Source organism: Oratosquilla oratoria, chromosome 18, assembly GCF_046742065.1.
Source record: "Oratosquilla oratoria isolate Oo_2021 chromosome 18, ASM4674206v1, whole genome shotgun sequence".
Classification (NCBI taxonomy): Eukaryota; Metazoa; Arthropoda; class Malacostraca; order Stomatopoda; family Squillidae; genus Oratosquilla; species Oratosquilla oratoria.
The window spans coordinates 43470032-43480031 of record NC_134794.1 but is presented as its reverse complement, the minus strand read 5'-3'; positions in this window follow the sequence as shown (position 1 = coordinate 43480031).

The window sequence follows — 10000 nt, the reverse complement described above, 5'->3', positions numbered from 1 at the left end:
GTGTCTATTTTTTGTTTTTGTTGTTATTATTAATAAAAAAAATTATTGATAATGTTGTTATTGTTGCACTGGTGACTTTGTTGGTGGTACTGTCATTGTTGATGTTGTTACTGTTGTTGCAGATGTTGGTCATGGTGATGTTAATGGTTTTCTTGTCTCTTTTTTCTCCTCCTTCTCCATCCCTCCTCCTCCCCCTCCTTCTCCTCCTCCCCTCCTCGTCCAGCTCCTTCTTCTTCTCCTCCTCTTTCTCCTTCTTCTCCGTCATCTCCTCCTTTTCCTTCTTCGTCTTCTCCTCCATCTTCTTCCTCTTCCTCATCTTTCCTTATGTATTCGATTTACATTCTTATGCCTTAGCTTACCCTCTCTCTTCTTTTATCATTTTTTTCTTATTCATTTTTATTTTATCTTAATTTTCTCTCTTCTCTTTCTCTTTTTTCTTTATCGCTCTTTTTTCATTTCATATCCTTTCTTTTGCCTTTTTTTCTTTGACTTATATTCTTTCTGGCTCTCATTTTTTTATTTTCTTGGGTTTATTTTCAATTCTTTTCTTTGTTTTCTTTCTTCTCCTTTTGCTTCATCCTTTTCCCTCAAATTTTCATGGAGCAACCAAAATCAAAGAAAGATAAAAAGAAACGAAAAAACATAAAAGAAAAGAAGAAAAATTGAGAAACAAAAGATGCGCCTAACGGAGATCTAAAGATTGAAACGAGAGCGTAACAAAACATGAATAAGTAAATAATAAAAATTAAAAGTAAAGAAAAATGAGGGACCCCTTGTATATTGGACCTAATGACTCTGGTGAAAATCAAATAAATAAGCAATAAAATGAATGAATTAATGAATATGTGAATGAAAATAGGAAATATTTGGGTGATACAGGCAAGGTCATCATATTACATTTTTTGTGTCTGTTTATTTACATGATTTTTTTTTTTTTTTTTTTTTTTTTTTTTGCTAAATAGTAATTACCTTAAAAAATGTGTAAAACAGCGAAATACTCAAAATGGTGTAGCGGACGACACATTTTTCTTGACTTACTAATGACATCTATCACTCTTATTTGACAAGTAATACGATTAATATACGTTGCAGTGGAGAGAGAGAGAGAGAGAGAGAAAGAGAGAGAACGCAGGAATCCGTTCACGTAGTGGTCGATGGTAGACTAACAACAAGCTTCAAGCTGTGAGTGGTGTTGAGTGCAGTGACAAACTAACCAAAACTAACTCGTATACTTATAAGTTATGTTATAACCCTATTTTTAATCAATTATGCTAATTTATTTATTCAGCAGAGCGCTTGTGATCCAATTATGTCATGTTAATTGTGATGCAAAAAAAAAAAAAATTATCGCGTTTTTTTTTATAAAAAGAATTGTTTTATTTTTTATTTTTTTTTAATCTCGTCCAAATTTGTTCAGATATTAAATATTTAGTATATAAAAACAGGTGCAAGTATTTTATTCATCCCTCCACATATATGCATCTATCTTATTGAAAAAGGCATTAGACAGAGTATAAAAATAAACAAGTAATTGACCATATAAGGTCACTGTCAGATGCTGTAAGCCTGGAACAAGTGTAGATACTGTATATGGGCCAGTATGGCTATTGGCTGGCTACCTTACAAAATTTACCTTTCATCTTAGCATACTCTTCAAAGATTAAACACTCCAATTTCCCATAATAACCCTGAACGTTGTCTAAACACAGATCCGCCACTTGGACAGTGGAAAAGGGGTTAACATAGTAATAGGGGGAAACTGTTGTACTTTCTACCTGACTTTTTGCTCGCTATCCCTTAACTTTAACCTACAGTCATACATAACATAATTGGATCACAAGCGCTCTGCTGAATAAATCAATGAAAATAATTTATTTAATAATAGGGTTATAACATAACTTATAAGTATACGAGTTAGTTTTGGTTAGTTTGTTACTGCACTCAACACCACTCACAGCTTGAAGCTTGTTGTTAGTCTACCATCGACCACTACGTGAATGGATTCCTGCGTTCTCTCTCTCTCTCTCCTCTGCAACGTATATTAATCGTATTACTTGTCAAATAAGAATGATAGATGTCGTTAGGAAGTCAAGAAAAATGTGTCGTCTGCTTCACCATTTTGAGTATTTCGCTGTTTGTCACATTTTTTAAGGTAGTTACTATTTAGAAAAAAAAAGTAAATGAACAGACACGAAAATGTAAAAAAAAAAAAAATAAAAAATAAAATAAAATAAAATAAAATAAAAAAAAAAAAAGAAGGGAATACTGGGCGAGTTGCTAATCTTGTCCGAAACATTTTTAAAACTGTGCCAAAACTAAGTGGGGCAACTGTACATTGTAAAATAAATAAAAATACATCAAAACATGAAACCACAGAAAATTGAAGTGCCCTAACACCATAGAAAACCTTAAGTGAGGGGTATACTGATTTATTTGATATTCTAACATAGAAAAATTATTGTAATATGGTTCTTTTCCTTGCTGAGTTATTTCAAAACAATATATATATATATATATATATATATATATATATATATATATAAAAAACGAAAATATTTTTTTTTGTCGTTTAAAAAATTTAAAAAAGGCACGTTTTTTTCTTTAGTTGCATCTCAAGGACTTATGTATGATTGTAGGTTAAAGGGATAGCGAGCAAAAAGTCAGGTAGAAAGTAAGCTCTGAGCCTTGATGGGTGGCGGGGAGTACAACAGTTCCCCCCCATTACTATGTTAACCCCTTTTCCACTGCCCAAGTGACGAATCTGTGTTTAGGCAACGTTCAGGGTTATAATGGGAAATTGGAGTGTTTAATCTTTGAGAGTATGCTAAGATGAAAGGTAAATTTTGTAAGGTAGCCAGCCAATAGCCATACTGGCCCATATACAGTATCTACACTTGTTGCAGGCTTGCAGCATCTGACAGTGACTAAAATGGTCAATTACTTGTTTATTTTTATACTCTGTCTAATGCCTCTTTGAATAAGATAGATGCACATATGTGGAGGTATGAATAACATACTTGCACCTGTCTTTATATACTAAATATTTAATATCTGAACAAATTTGGACGAGATTAAAAAAGAAAAAGAAGAAGAAAAAAAAACTCATAAAAATGATAAAAAAAACGCGATTAATTTATATATATATATATATATAGATACATATATATAGATACATATATATATATATATATATATATATATATATATATATATATATATATATATATATATAGTTACGACCCACCTATGGGCCAGGCTAGTCGCGACCAGGGAAAAATAAATGAATAAACAAATTAAGCCGTGCGAAGTTCGAACGAATGACAGAGAGTTCTGGGAGGATAATTCAACTCTTTGTTATAATCAAATATTATTACACGAACAAAAATAACACATACAACATGAATGGGCATAGAATAATAAAACCATATCAATAAATGTTACATGGAATATACACTTAATATTATTTATCATATAGAGTAGCTGGGTGTGCTCTCGTATTCAACACGTAAGAACAGGTGGTCGATACAAAGTCTTGATCAAGGTCTAAATATACAGGTCAGACCGTTTGAATTCTACTGCGCAGCTTCTGACGTCATTTGGCTGAGTCCATTTTCTCTTTGTGATACACTAAAGAAAACTGAAACGCCAAGGAAGGCAGGAACTATAATATTTTATATATTATATATATATTATATATATATATATTATATATCATATATATTATATATTCATATATATAGACAGGAACTATAATATTTTATATATATTTATATATATATTTTATATAATATTTGTCAGAATATAACTAATTGCGTGGAGCTGTGCGAGCGAAGGCAACGTCATTTTCGAACGGCGGACCAGCTTCAACTGACAGCTATAGGACCCGCTAACCCCACTTTGAACAGCCAGGTGACGTTCACGGGCCCGCTGCGCCAACTCCCTCGAAATTCGGTCGGAAGTGGTTAGACCTTATATTCTTAGATCTTGGTCTTGATTAGGGTGTAGACGAGTCTTTATTCTAGTTGCTATGGTCGCACCAACGATCTCAGGAACAAATGGGTTGTTTGAGGTGAAGCTTAAGTACGATAATTTCTGGTAGGGGAAGCTTCTGGTAGTAATTCTGATAGATCAAGTTTCTGGTAGTCGGGAACATCTAACATACGAGTTGATGTTTCATAGTTGAGAAATAATAGAGAGTGTCGAGTCGCACTTAGTCCAGCAGCAGTCTGGAGATGTCAGAAACAATTCGGAAAAACACGAAGACTTGGTACTTCGCGTGGAGATGGGCAATAGTTGTGGTCCAAAGGACTTGTTTAGCGGAGCTGTCGTAATCGACGAATGTAGAATAATTTCTACGTAGATTCAGATGGGCCCTGGACGTCTGCTTCTTTTCTTGTCTTCTTTGTTCTTTTCTTATTCTGGAATTGTCTTTGCTTCTCTTCCCTACTGACTCTTTTCTTTGTGTGTCTCTGCTTCGCCTTACACCCCGGGAATGGGAGCTTAGGTTTCTGGGGATGACAAAACGTAAGTAAAGCGGTAGTTTAAAGACTGTCAACCAATGAGAAAGCAGAGTGAGATTTCCCGCCAAATTATGTTACGTTTCTGAGCTTGGCGTCATTCGATAGTACGTAATGGGGTGCGCCCCAACAGACGGGTATTGCGCAATGTTTAACATTTTAAGAAATGCACATTAATAATTATGGAATACAATACAAGTTATTATACATCCTATTCACGCAAGGCGTGCCCTAAAATTACAATCAAGAGACTTTATTCACACAAGGGTGTGACACAGCACAACTGCAGGATTCTATTCACGCTAAGGACGTGACATCCGTCCTGAACCAGAACACGCAGCAGTGGCGTGTTCCCCACTACAATATTTTACACACACACACACACACACACACACACACACACACACACACACACACACACACACACACACACACACACACATATATATATATATATATATATATATATATATATATATATATATTACACACACAAAAGATTACAAAGGATTACAAAGGCGGAGCATGCCGACAGGAGACCTTTTGATCCATATCTAGGTCGGATGAAAAAAAAAAGAAAAAAGAATCATATTAATAATAAATTAAAACTATAATAATGTAAAAATAACAAACAAAATACATAAAGAAATGCATAGGTATAGTTGAATAACAAACAAAAAGGTATATAGTAAATGATTATAAATTGACATATAACTAATAATAAATGAAAATCAGACAGACAAATTATAACAAAACAAAAACAAATAATATAACATAAATTATAATCATTACAGCATCTTACTTAGGTATTTATCTAAATGATTCTTAAAGCTTCGAACTGAACTACATTGCACTACCTGTGCAGGAAGTTTATTCCATTCATTAACTACACGGTTGGCAAAGTTGTTTCTACCTACTTCCAAATTGAATCTATTTCCGGACAGTTTGAGACCATTGTTTCTTGTCTGATTCTCATTCAATGTGAAAATTTGGTCACTTTTGATGTTGTCAATTCCCTTTAAAATCTTAAAGACCTGTATCAAGTCACCTCTGAGTCTACGCTTTTTTAGGGAAAACAGATTCATGTGCTTAAGTCGATTTTCGTATGATTTATTTTTGATATTTGGAATCAGTTTTGTGGCTCGCCGTTGTACTTTTTCCAGTCTGTCAATGTCTTTAATGAGATTAGGTGACCATACGGAAACAGCATATTCCAAATGTGGACGAACTAACGATTTATATAGCTTGTTAATGAGTGATGGACTTTTGAAATCAAAAGATCGCGCAATCAGTCCCAGAATCTTATTTGCTTTCTCAGAGGCTGAAATACACTGCTTGGATGATTTGAGGTCGTTACTGATAATTACGCCGAGATCTTTTTCACTATCCACTTTTGTTAACGAATTTCCAAATAACTTGTAATCGTACTTACTGTTATTTTTACCTATGTGCATTACCTTGCATTTACTTGTGTTAAATTTCATTAGCCACTTTTCAGACCATTGCTGTAATTGATCTAAATCTTCTTGAATATCTAATTGGTTTGAGTGATCATTTGCCACTCCGCACAGTTTTGTATCATCAGCAAATTTGGAAACAGTAGATTTTAGTCCATGGTCTATATCATTTATATATACTATGAATAGAAGTGGCCCAAGAACGGAACCCTGAGGAACTCCACTTGCAACACTTTTCCATCCAGAAGTTTTTCCATTTAAAACAACTCTCTGTTTTCGACCTTTCAACCAATTACTAGTCCAACCTAATAGGCTACCACTTATTCCATGCAAAGCTAATTTAGTAAGTAGTCTTTCGTGTGGGACGGTATCAAAAGCTTTTGCAAAGTCTAGATATATTATATCTATATTGTTTCTTTTGTCATAATTGGAGATAACTGTGTTGTAGAATTCGAGTAAGTTAGTCACGCAAGAACGTTTCCGTCTGAAACCATGCTGGCTATCATTTATCAAACGGTTACTTTCTAAATGATATTCGATAGCATCTCTGATGATAGTTTCCATTATTTTTTCCTACGATCGAAGTCAAACTTATAGGCCTATAGTTATTTGGTTTCTTTTTGTCACCTTTTTTGAATATGGGAGTAACGTTAGCTAGCTTCCATTCTCTTGGGACATCTCCGGATATGATGGATTTCTTGAAAATAATTTCTAATGGAACAACAATCTCATTTTTCATTTCCTTCAAGATTCTTGGATGCCAACCGTCAGGCCCTGGTGTTTTATTAACTTTGAGTTTGTCTATACACCTTTTAATTTTTTCTTTTGTTATATTTACCGTAGTGAGTAAGTTTACCCCAGACTTTTCACACACACACACACACACACACACACACACACACACACACACACACACACACACACACACACATATATATATATATATATATATATATATATCAGGGTTGGGTCCAAGTACATATAATTGGACTCGTAGATTCATTAACGCTGCACATTTGCCTACAAGCGGCATGTGTGCGGAACAATAGATAAGAATGACATGGCGACGTTGCGTATGGACATTGTCAGTGAGTTAAGATAATGATGACTTAGATAGTAATCCATCCAGGAAGAGGAACAATTGGCAATGGCTTCCAACCGGTGAATAAAGGGAGGAGATTACCAAATACTAAGCCGCAGAAGAAAAGAAACGAAGAACGAGACATTGAAGTACAAGATGCTGGCATTGGACGTAGAGCTAAAAAGTTGGAAACGGAAGGCACGTATGGTGAAAGAGAAAGGCTCTTATTTCCCCAACAATCTTAAAATGGACTTCAACAAGAAACTGCAGTGGGCTGTTAGGTTAAAAAAAAAAAAAAAAAAAAAAAAAAAATCAAGTCCTGTTCAAAGAAGGTAAGCACAGATCGTACATAACTGTGAAGACTAATGAAGCAGTTAATATATTAAGTACCAGGGGATTTGAGAAAGTGATTATGGAAGTTCCTTAGGCCAATGAAAAGTACACAAAAGTGATAGTATTCCAATATCCAGTGTACATGGAACCGGAGGACTTGTTAGTTGCTGTTGTTGTCGTTCCCTAGACTGTCTGTCCGAGCAGTCCCGTCTCCCCAAGGAATGCCACAGCTGAAACTGGGTTTTCCCACAAATCCTGTATAGAGTGTATGTTGTGTTGTTTGCGTGCATGATTGTGTATAATGCAGTCTTCCATTATGTGTTGTATGGTATGGGGTGAAGTGTTACATCCTGGGCAGCTGTTCACAATGCGATCATCCAGCCTCTTCTGGTAACTTAGAAGTGCTGGGTGGTGGCCGCACTGCAGTCTGGCCAGGTGGACTCTGTCCTTTCGTGGGAGAGAGGATTCAGAAGGGTGGATATCAGGGGGTTTGGCATGCAGTAGTGTATTGTCTTTCAGTGTGTTAATGGAGCGGTGAGTGATATGATTATGAATATGTTTCCGGAGTCTGGTATTTGGTGGTTGTGGAGGAAGAGAAGAGAGTATCTGTGTGTGATAAAGGTCTTTGGGTGTTGTTTTAATGTTTCTTGGTGTGTGTGTGGGTGTTCTGCTATGTAGTGTAGTGGGTGTGATGTGTTTGTGGTGGCTGCGGCAAGTGTTTGTGTGCCTCTCATGTCGAGGTGGTCCTTGACTTTGAGGACTTTTGTTTCATGGTGTAAATGGTCTGCAGGTGTTGTATTTGTGCAGCCTGTAATTGTTTTTAGGGCTTTGTTTTGTATGATTTGAAAGGTGTTGTGGTGTGTCTCACTGAGATTAGGAGCCCATGCAGGACTTTGAGGACTTTTGTTTCATGGTGTAAATGGTCTGTAGGTGTTGTATTTGTGCAGCCTGTAATTGTTTTTAGGGTTTTGTTTTGTATGATTTGAAGGGTGTTGTGGTGTGTCTCACTGAGATTAGGAGCCCATGCAGGACTCGCATAATTCATCACTGAGCGTATGCATTGTTTGTATATTGTTGTATTAGTTTCTTTGTTTTGTCCAAATGTTGTTCCAGTGATTGACTTAAGTGCGTTAAGTCTAGGTGTGCATTTGTTTTTATGTTTGTGATGTGTTGTTTGAAAGACATGGATGTATCGTATGTTACACCAAGAATTTTCGGTGTGTTTGTGTGTGGTATTAGAGTGTTGTTGATGTAGAGACGAGGTATGTATTTGTGTTCTTTTGTCCAGTTGGTGAGAAGTGTTGCTGTAGATTTTGTTGGAGCTATTTTGAGTCTGTTTGTGATGAACCATGTGTTGAGTGTATCAAGGTATGGCTAGATTATTTCTGCAGCTTTGTCTGTGTTACGATGTGTGCATGTGATTGTTATGTCGTCTGCGTAGTTAGTTGATGAAAGGGTTGTTTGGGCTAAAAGGCGAGTAAAGTACGCGGGAAGGGTGGAAACAAAGCCCCCAAGTAATTGCACTGGTGAAAGATGATATACCTGAAAAAAATTGTGCCATGCTTAGGATATAAGAAAGTTGCTATATATCATGAATCTCCTGAAATATGTTATAAGTGCAGTAAATGGGGACACTTAGCGCATAAGTGTCAGAACAACTATCTATGTAGGTACTGTGGTAAAAATAATGACTCGAGAGAATGTAGTGAAAATATTAAGAACAAAGAGAAGGTTGTTCCAAAATGCTGCAACTGTGGACAAGAACATAATGCAAGTTCAAGATTGTGTAGCAAAAAGCCCTCTGTTCAACATTCTAGTGGTACAGATAAACTGGTAGAAAATCAGCCAGAAAACAAGCGACGTGTTGGCAATAACGGGCCGGTTGAAAATGTATGGGAACGAAGGAAAAAAAAAAAAAAAAAAGACATAACTGCAGGAGAATGTTGACTTGCCAAGCACAAAATTCACTATTGTAGAAACACCTGTTCGTGAACTAAGGGAATTGAAAAATGAAAAAATCAAAATGGAAAACTGGTTAAATTGTATGTGCAAACGGGAAAGAAACGTGAATGAAGAGGCAAGGGAAAATGAACATAGCAAGGGACCTGGTTCTTTTAAACAAATAGAGACAAACTATTCAAAAGAAAATGAGGAATGTAACAAAACCAATGAGAGAGTGCAGGTAGATTATGGTATATTTGGTAACAATGTAACCCTTTTGGTCAGTGCTGTACGACAATATTTTGTAAGCCCAAATGACGAACTTAAAGCAAAGGTAATTGAAACGGCAGAGAAAATTTGGTAAGGATCTCCAAAGAAATGGAGGAAAATAAGTTAAAATGTATTACATGGAATGTTAACAGTATATATCAAAGAGCTACTGATATCCACTCGTATGCTTTAACTAGTAAGGCAGATGTATTATTATTCCAAGAAGTAGGGACTGGTGATGTAGACTTCAAATTGGCTGGATATCAAAAGTTTGAACTATTGGTTAATGAAACAAATAATACAAGAGGTTTAATTACTTTTGTCATGAATAGTATACCAACTAATTTATGTATGGCTACAAGAATTAATGGAACTGAACTACTTTGTACTGAATTACATGT